Raw genomic sequence first — 9,831 nt, 5'->3', positions numbered from 1 at the left:
TGAGCTCTTTCTAGATTTTGGATACTAGCCCTTTGTCCGATATGTCATTTGCAAATATCTTTTCCCATTCCGTTGGTTGCCTTTTAGTTTTGTTGGTTGTTTCCTTTGCTGTGCAGAAGCTTTTTATCTTCATAAGGTCCCAGTAATTCACTTTTGCTTTTAATTCCCTTGCCTTTGGGGATGTGCCGAGTAAGAGATTGCTACGGCTGAGGTCAGAGAGGTTTTTTCCTGCTTTCTCCTCTAGGGTTTTGATGGTTTCCTGTCTCACATTCAGGTCCTTTATCCATTTTGAGTTTATTTTTGTGAATGGTGTGAGAAAGTGGTCTAGTTTCAACCTTCTGCATGTTGCTGTCCAGTTCTCCCAGCACCATTTGTTAAAGAGACTGTCTTTTTTCCATTGGATGTTCTTTCCTGCTTTGTCAAAGATGAGTTGGCCATACGTTTGTGGGTCTAGTTCTGGGGTTTCTATTCTATTCCATTGGTCTATGTGTCTGTTTTTGTGCCAATACCATGCTGTCTTGATGATGACAGCTTTGTAGTAGAGGCTAAAGTCTGGGATTGTGATGCCTCCTGCTTTGGTCTTCTTCTTCAAAATTACTTTGGCTATTCGGGGCCTTTTGTGGTTCCATATGAATTTTAGGATTGCTTGTTCTAGTTTCGAGAAGAATGCTGGTGCAATTTTGATTGGGATTGCATTGAATGTGTAGATAGCTTTGGGTAGTATTGACATTTTGACAATATTTATTCTTCCAATCCATGAGCAGGGAATGTCTTTCCATTTCTTTATATCTTCTTCAATTACCTTCATAAGCTTTCTATAGTTTTCAGCATACAGATCTTTTACATCTTTGGTTAGATTTATTCCTAGGTATTTTAGCTTCTTGGTGCAATTGTGAATGGGATCAGTTTCTTTATGTGTCTTCCTGTTGCTTCATTGTTAGTGTATAAGAATGCAACTGATTTCTGTACATTGATTTTGTATCCTGCAACTTTGCTAAATTCATGTATCAGTTCTAGCAGACTTTTGGTGGAGTCTATCGGATTTTCCATGTATAGTATCATGTCATCTGCAAAAAGTGAAAGATTGACTTCATCTTTGCCAATTTTGATGCCTTTGATTTCCTTTTGTTGTCTGATTGCTGATGCTAGAACTTCCAACACTATGTTAAACAACAGCGGTGAGAGTGGGCATCCCTGTCGTGTTCCTGATCTCAGGGAAAAAGCTCTCAGTTTTTCCCCATTGAGGATGATGTTAGCTGTGGGCTTTTCATAAATGGCTTTTATGAAGTGTAAGTATGTTCCTTCTATCCCAACTTTCTCAAGGGTTTTTATTAAGAAACGTGCTGAATTTTGTCAAAGGCCTTTTCTGCATCGATTGACAGGATCATATGGTTCTTATCTTTTCTTTCATTAATGTGATGTATCATGTTGATCGATTTGCGAATGTTGAACCAGCCCTGCATCCCAGGAATGAATACCACTTGATCATGGTGAATAATTCTTTTTATATGCTGTTGGATTCGATTTGCTAGTATCTTATTGAGAATTTTTGCATCCATATTCATCAGGGATATTGGCCTGTAGTTCTCTTTTTTTACTGGGTCTCTGTCTGGTTTAGGAATCAAAGTAATACTGGCTTCATAGAATGAGTCTGGAAGTTTTCCTTCCCTTTCTATTTCTTGGAATAGCTTGAGAAGGATAGGTATTATCTCTGCTTTAAACGTCTGGTAGAACTCCCCTGGGAAGCCATCTGGTCCTGGACTCTTATTTGTTGGGAGATTTTTGATAACCGATTCAATTTCTTCGCTGGTTATGGGTCTGTTCAAGCTTTCTATTTCCTCCTGATTGAGTTTTGGAAGAGTGTGGGTGTTTAGGAATTTGTCCATTTCTTCCAGGTTGTCCAATTTGTTGGCATATAATTTTTCATAGTATCCCCTGATAATTGTTTGTATCTCTGAGGGATTGGTTGTAATAATTCCATTTTCATTCATGATTTTATCTATTTGGGTCATCTCCCTTTTCTTTTTGAGAAGCCTGGCTAGAGGTTTGTCAGTTTTGTTTATTCTCTCAAAAAACCAACTCCTGGTTTCGTTGATCTGCTCTACCGTTTTTTTAGATTCTACATTGTTTATTTCTGCTCTGATCTTTATTATTTTCTTCTTCTGCTGGGTTTAGGCTGCCTTTGCTGTTCTGCTTCCATTTCCTTTAGGTGTGCTGTTAGATTTTGTATTTGGGATTTTTCTTGTTTCTTGAGATAGGCCTGGATTGCAATGTATTTTCCTCTCAGGACTGCCTTCGCTGCATCCCAAAGCGTTTGGATTGTTGTATTTTCATTTTCGTTTGTTTCCATATATTTTTTAATTTCTTCTCTAATTGCCTGGTTGACCCACTCATTCGTTAGTAGGGTGTTCTTTAACCTCCATGCTTTTGGAGGTTTTCCAGACTTTTTCCTGTGGTTGATTTCAAGCTTCATAGCATTGTGGTCTGAAAGTATGCATGGTATAATTTCAATTCTTGTAAACTTATGAAGGGCTGTTTTGTGACCCAGTATATGATCTATCTTGGAGAATGTTCCATGTGCACTCGAGAAGAAAGTATATTCTGTTGCTTTGGGATGCAGAGTTCTAAATATATCTGTCAAGTCCATCTGATCCAATGTATCATTCAGGGCCCTTGTTTCTTTATTGACCGTGTGTCTAGATGATCTATCCATTTCTGTAAGTGGAGTGTTAAAGTCCCCTGCAATGACCACATTCTTATCAATAAGGTTGCTCATGTTTATGAGTAATTGTTTTATATATTTGGGGGCTCTGGTATTCGGCGCATAGACATTTATAATTGTTAGCTCTTCCTGATGGATAGACCCTGTAATTATTATATAATGCCCTTCTTCATCTCCTGTTACAGCCTTTAATTTAAAGTCTAGTTTGTCTGATATAAGTATGGCTACTCCAGCTTTCTTTTGGCTTCCAGTAGCATGATAAATAGTTCTCCATCCCCTCACTCTCAATCTAAAGGTGTCCTCTGATCTAAAATGAGTCTCTTGTAGACAGCAAATAGATGGGTCTTGTTTTTTTATCCATTCTGATACCCTATGTATTTTGGTTGGCGCATTTAATCCATTTACATTCAGTGTTATTATAGAAAGATATGGGTTTAGAGTCATTGTGATGTCTGTATGTTTTATGCTTGTAGTGATGTCTCTGGTACTTTGTCTCACAGGATCCCCCTTAGGATCTCTTGTAGGGCTGGTTTAGTGGTGACAAATTCCTTCAGTTTTTGTTTGTTTGGGAAGACCTTTATCTCTCCTTCTATTCTAAATGACAGACTTGCTGGATAAAGGATTCTCGGCTGCATATTTTTTCTGTTTAGCACACTGAAGATCTCGTGCCAATCCTTTCTGGCCTGCCAAGTTTCAAAAGAGAGATCCGTCACGAGTCTTATAGGTCTCCCTTTATATGTGAGGGCACGTTCATCCCTTGCTGCTTTCAGAATTTTTTCTTTATCCTTGTATTTTGCCAGTTTCACTATGATATGTCGTGCAGAAGATCGATTCAAGTTACGTCTGAAGGGAGTTCTCTGTGCCTCTTGGATTTCAATGCCTTTTTCCTTCCCCAGTTCAGGGAAGTTCTCAGCTATTATTTCTTCAAGTACCCCTTCAGCACCTTTCCCTCTCTCTTCCTCCTCTGGGATACCAATTATGCGTATATTATTTCTTTTTAGTGTATCACTTAGTTCTCTAATTTTCCCCTCATACTCCTGGATTTTTTTATCTTTTTCTCAGCTTCCTCTTTTTCCATAACTTTATCTTCTAGTTCACCTATTCTCTCCTCTGCCTCTTCAATCCGAGCTGTTGTTGTTTCCATTTTGTTTTGCATTTCGTTTAAAGGGTTTTTCAGCTCCTCGTGACTGTTCCTTAGTCCCTTGATCTCTGTAGCAAGAGATTCTCTGCTATCTTTTATACTGTTTTCAAGCCCAGCGATTAATTTTATGACTATTATTCTAAATTCACTTTCTGTTATATTATTTAAATCCTTTTTGATCAGTTCATTAGCTGTTGTTTTTTCCTGGAGATTCTTCTGAGGGGAATTCTTCCGTTTGGTCATTTTGGATAGTCCCTGGAGTGGTGACAACCTGCAGGGCACTTCCCCCGTGCTGTGGTGTATAACTGGAGTTGGTGGGCGGGGCCGCAGTCAGACCTGATGTCTGCCCCCAGCCCACCGCTGGGGCCACAGTCAGACTGGTGTGTGCCTTCTCTTCCCCTCTCCTAGGGGCGGGATTCACTGTGGGGTGGCGTGGCCCGTCTGGGCTACTTGCACACTGCCAGGCTTGTGTTGCTGGGGATCTGGCGTATTAGCTGGGGTGGGTAGGCAAGGTGCACGGGGGGCAGGAGGGGCAGGCTTAGCTCACTTCTCCTTAGGTGATCCACTTCAGGAGGGGCCCTGTGGCAGCGGGAGGGAGTCAGATCCGCTGCCGGAGGTTTGGCTCCGCAGAAGCACAGATTTGGGTGTTTGCGCAGAGGAGCGAGCAAGTTGCCTGGCAGGAACTGGTTCCCTTTGGGATTTTGGCTGGGGGATGGGCGAGGGAGATGGCGCTGGCGAGCGCCTTTGTTCCCTGCCAAACTGAGTTCTGTCGTCCGGGGGCTCAGCAGCTCTCCCTCCCTTTGTCCTCCAGCCTTCCCACTTTCTGAGCAGAGCTGTTAACTTATGACCTCCCAGACACTAAGTCGCGCTTGCCTTCGGAACACAGTCCATCAGGCCCCTCCGCTTTTGCCAGCCAGGGCTCTGCTTGGCCGGGGAGCCGCCCCTCCGCCCCGGCTCCCTCCCGCCAGTCCGTGGAGCGCGCACCGCCTCGCCCCCCTTCCTACCCTCTTCCGTGGACCTCTCGTCTGCGCTTGGCTCCGGAGACTCCGTTCTGCTAATCCTCTGGTGGTTTTCTGCGTTATTTAGGCAGGTGTAGGTGGAATCTAAGTGACCAGCAGGACGAGCGGTGAGCCCAGCATTCTCCTATGCCGCCATCTTCCTCATTCGAGAACACAATTTTTTTAATGCAAAAGATTCAAACAATTTCCCAATAAAGAAAATAGATGACAAACAAGCACATGAGAAGATACTCACCAGTATTAGGCATTAAGAAAATGCAGATATAAAACGTTTTAAAAATCATTACTCTACACCTACTTAGAATTATCTTTTTTTTTTTTTTAATTGATACTATCAAGTGCTGGTAAAGATGCAGAACTGGAACTCTAATATGTTGTTGTCAGGGATGCATAATGATGGGGCCGCTTTGGAAAACCAGTTTGGCAGTTTCTTACAAACATTTGTGTGGTATATTCCAGGATCCCATTCTTAAGTATTTATTTACCCAAGAGAAATGAAACTTACGTTCACACACAAATCTGTACACAAATGTTCATAACTGTTTTATTTAGAATTGCTCAAAACTAGAAACATCATAAATATCCTTCAATATGTGAAATAGAAAATAAAACGTGGTACCTTTGGCAAATTTAATGCAATTATTTGGCAATTGTAAGGAATGGACTGATCACACAGATGAATCCCAGCACTGCCATGCTGAGTGATGAAAACCAAATACAGGACAGTACATACGGTATGATTCCATTCAGATAAAATTTCAAACTAACCTACAGTAAACAAACAAACAAAAACCTATCAGTGATCGTCTGTGACCAGGAGTGGAGGGAAGAATGCACTGCAAAGAAGTATAAGGAATCTTTTGAGAATGAGGAAATACTCTGTATCCTGATTGGAGGGGTCATTTATAGGTGTATATACTTGTCAAACCCATGGTATTTACACTTGAAACAGATACAGTTTATTGTAAATAAATATAAATAAATAATATCTTATCAAGTTGATATGAAAAAGGCATCTCTAATCATTTTGCTTTCTAATAACATTTTTCTTTCTCCTAAAAATGAATAAAACATAAAATTTTCTAATAAAGTGATCTGCCTAATAAACTCACAACGTAGCATCTTTCTAGAGTCTCTTCTCATCTATCACAGTTTCTCCATCTTTTTTCCTTCACCAGCTCCTTTGAGTGCAAGTAGCATAAGCATTCTGGAACACTAACTCTACTTCTTTAGATAGAAGCTAACTTCCGTTGCCCAGATTGAATTGAACTAAACTTCTTGAATTCTGCATTTTTTCATCCACTCATATCCAGGAGTTATTGGCTCCGTCTCAGAGATCAATGCAACTGAATTATTGATGCTTGGGGAGATTGTATTCAGATTCCCATTAACTGCCTGGAACTATAGGCCAGATTGCCCCAGGAAAACTTGTCAACCAGGAATATTGTCTTCATTGCCTAGCACTCAGAGTCTCAAACTCAGAGTGGGGCTTAGAGAACACTAGTCTAGTCACTGGCTTCCATTCAACCTGACCCCTCACCACCAAGATATCTTCCAGCCTCTTCTTGAACACTCCAGTGATGAGGAGCTCACAGCCAGGTTTGTTGTCTTCCTCATGATTAATCAAATCTCTCCCTTGAAGTTGACTCCTTGTTTCCTTTCTGGACTCTCTCTCCACTTTCTGGGGTGCCCAGGGTTATCTCAACTTCCAATTGCCCATGGCCCCTTCTGCACATCTAGGCAGTTCCCACCAGAGGGCACTCCAAGCACTGCTCAGTCTCTCTTCTGCAGATAGGTCCTCTGCTTCGATTTCTTCATCTTGCTCTCTGCCTTGTGACAAGGTGTCAACCAAACTAATCCCTGCCAAGAGATACTTAACTGTCATTTCGGATCACTTAGTGCTTTAAAACCAAATAAAGGTAGATAGATACCTAGGAGTAGAATTGCTGGATTGTATAGTAACCCTACATAACATTTTCTTTCTTTTTTTTTTTTTTCAATATATGAAGTTTATTGTCAAATTGGTTTCCATACAACACCCGGTGCTCATCCCAAAAGGTGCCCTCCTCAATACCCATCACCCACCCTCTCCTCCCTCCCACCCCCCATCAACCCTCAGTTTGTTCTCAGTTTTTTATCCTACATAACATTTTCAGGAGCCGCCAAACTGTTTTCCAAAGATTGCACCATTTTATATTCGCACTAGCAATGTATGAGGGTTCTTTCTGATTTCTTCACATTCCCTTCAACCCTTATTATTGTCTGTCTTTTTTAGTTATAGGTATTCTGGTAAGCATGAAATGGTATCTCATTGTGGTTTTGATTTGCATTTCCCTAGTGATTAATGATGTTGAGTATATTTTATGTCCTTATTGGACATTTCTATATCTTCTGTGAAGAAATGTCTATTTGAATTTTTGTCCATTTTTAATTGGGTTATTTTACTATTATTGAGTTGTAGAAGTTCTTTATATTCTGGATATAAATCCCTTATGAGATATATGATTTGCAAATATTCTCAGTCTGTTGGTTGCTATTTTACTTTATTGGTGGTATCCTTCGAAGTATGAAAGTTTTTAATTTGGATAAAATCCATCTTGCCAATCTTCTCTTTTATTGCTTGTGCTTTTGGTGTCATATAAGAGATCATTGCCTAACCCAACATCACAAAGATTTATTCTTATGTTTGCTTCTACACATTTTTATATTTTAGCTCTTACATTTCTTTACCTTTATAATTCATTTTGAGTTAATTTTTGTTTATTGTGTGAGATATGGGTTCAAATCCATTCTCCTGCATGTGGATATCCAGTTGTTTCAATATAGATTTGCTAAACGGATAATGAAAAGTTTGACATGATTTGTCTTCAGAGATCACCAAGCATCTAGATTTTTCTAGATTTAGCCTTACAGGCTAAAGGAAAATGATGAACCTATTAAACTGGTACCAGACAGAAAAAAATCTACCTCACATATTTCCAAGGCTTTAGAATGAAGAAGAGAATGCATTAGAACTGTTGACAAAGTGTGATGGCATTTCAGCCACATTAGTCTCTGCAAATAATTCTGCTAGTAGCCAAGGGGGTATGCTGTGAAGGGTTAGAGTATTCATAGCACCTCTAAATTTGGGAAGAAGAATGCCTCATTTTTAAAAGAAGAGTAGACCTCAGCTGAATTTAGAAGACCAGATAAAGATTACACAGAGCCCCTAGAGTCCAAATAAATACTGTACATAAGACAACAGGCCTTATTTTCATCTTTAAAATGTTCTATCCCAAATTTTCAATTAAATATATTGGAAGTTTTGCCCACTTTAAAATTCATCTCTGGTTCCATACTGGCCATAAAGAGAGCCTACTTTATGTGCTGCCTCCGTGAACCCTTCCCAACCTGCCCTAGATACCTCTGCCCTCAGAATTCCAGCTACCCTGGCTTTCCCAAATCCTCAACTCTGTCTTATCAACTCGGGGAGATCACCAGCCTCTGTTTGGGCTTCCCTTCCCTGTGCTGTGGCTTGGAAACTTTCTTTAATCAATTAGCTGAGGAAATCGTGGGCTCATCTCCTTTTGATCATTTCCTTTTGCTCAGGAAACACTCATGAATTGTAGTTCAACACTTGGACGTTGTTTCATATATTTTTCTACTATTTTAGTTATAAATACAGTCCCGATTTTTACATAATAACCATTTGTGGATGTCCCATGTCACAAATTTCGCTATGTCATGTTTTTCATTTTCATTTTGACTCAAAATTTTTTTTTTTTTTTTTTTTTTTTTTTTGGGACAGAGAGAGACAGAGCATGAACGGGGGAGGGGCAGAGAGAGAAGGAGACACAGAATCGGAAACAGGCTCCAGGCTCCGAGCCATCAGCCCAGAGCCTGACGCAGGGCTCGAACTCACGGACCGCGAGATCGTGACCTGGCTGAAGTCGGACGCCCAACCGACTGCGCCACCCAGGCGCCCCTTGACTCAAAATTTTTTTAAAGATTTTATCTATTTATTTATTTTTCATTTTTTAAAATTTATTTGAGGGAGAGAGTGCATGAGCATGAGTGCATTTGAAGAGGGGCAGAGGAAGAGGCAGAGACAGACAGAGACCCCAAGAGGCAGAGACAGAGACCCCAAGCTGGCTCCATGCTCAGCGCAGAGCCTGATGCAGGGCTTGATCCCACAACCCTGTGATCATGACCTGAGCTGAAATCAAGAGTTAGGTGCTTAACCGACTGAGCCACCCAGGCGCCCCTAAGATTATATTTTTTAAATAATTCTACACCTAACATGGGGCTCACAACCCTAAAATCAAGAGTCACATGCTGTACCAACTGAGCCAGCTAGGCACCCTTGATTCAAAATATTCTAATTTATCGTGTGATTCTCCTTTGACATACAGGTTATTTGAAAGTGCACAGATAATGTGCACAGAGAGGAGCATTGAAATTTGACTACAATTATGGATTCATTTCTCCCTCCAGTTATAGAAGTTTTGCCTATAGATTTTGAAGCTCTCTTATTTGATGTGTACAAATTTAGGTTTGCTTTCTTGATAAATTGGCTTATCATGATGTAATGTCTTTCTTTATCACTTATAATATTTTCTGCTCTACAGTCCAAATGTTCATCAACAGATGAATGGATAAAGAACATGTGGTGCATATATGGAATTTTACTCAGCCACGAAAAAGAAGAAATTTCTCCATTTGCAATAACATAGATGGATCTAGAGGGTATAATGCTAAGTGAAATAAGTCAGTCAGAGAATTGACTCATGTGATTTCATGTGATTTCACTCATATGTGGAATTTAAGAAGCAAAACAAACAAATAAAAAAAGAGACAAAGCAAAAAACAGACACTTAACTATAGGGAACAAACTGATGGTTACTAGAGGGGAGGTAGGTGCGGGGTATGGGTGAAATGGGTTAAGGGTATTAATATCATGATGAACACTA

The sequence above is a fragment of the Panthera pardus genome, unplaced genomic scaffold, assembly GCF_024362965.1.
Source record: "Panthera pardus isolate Hobbes unplaced genomic scaffold, ASM2436296v1 HiC_scaffold_26, whole genome shotgun sequence".
In the NCBI taxonomy this organism is placed as follows: domain Eukaryota; kingdom Metazoa; phylum Chordata; class Mammalia; order Carnivora; family Felidae; genus Panthera; species Panthera pardus.
Note: the sequence above shows the minus strand (reverse complement) of the source record.